This window comes from Meleagris gallopavo, chromosome 9, assembly GCF_000146605.3.
Source record: "Meleagris gallopavo isolate NT-WF06-2002-E0010 breed Aviagen turkey brand Nicholas breeding stock chromosome 9, Turkey_5.1, whole genome shotgun sequence".
In the NCBI taxonomy this organism is placed as follows: Eukaryota; Metazoa; Chordata; class Aves; order Galliformes; family Phasianidae; genus Meleagris; species Meleagris gallopavo.
The window spans coordinates 7716979-7717504 of NC_015019.2; positions in this window are offsets into that span (position 1 = coordinate 7716979).

Consider the following 526-nt stretch of genomic DNA (forward strand, 5'->3'; position numbering starts at 1 on the left):
CCTGGTCTGGTGGTTGGTGATCCTGCACATAGCAGGGGGGTTGAAACTCGATGATTGTTGTGGTCCTTTTCTACCCAGGCCATTCTATGATTATTATCATGCTTATTATAGCAGTATCTTTATTTCAAAGGATAATTAATGTGGCCTAGGATATGCTTTTTCCTCATAAGTTTGTCTGAGTCCTGGCTGACTGATGGAAAGGAAATAATGTTAATGTCCATAGATAGTCGGAGTTTGATATTTTGTGTTCAGCCCACACACCCAAGACTGAGTACATATGGTGAAAGTCTGTGGGAAGTATTGGAACATGAAAATATAGGCTATTTCTTGATTGTTTTTATTGTTTTAGCTTTATTCTGATAGATATACATTTTAAAGATGAAACACCTTCATTTTCAAGATGAAATTAACATTTTTAGGCAAGCAAAGAAATTTGAGGGATGCATATGCATGTGTATGTTTTTTTTTTTTAATTATAATGATGATTATTATTTTTACAAAATCCAGACATAAAATCAAGACTATA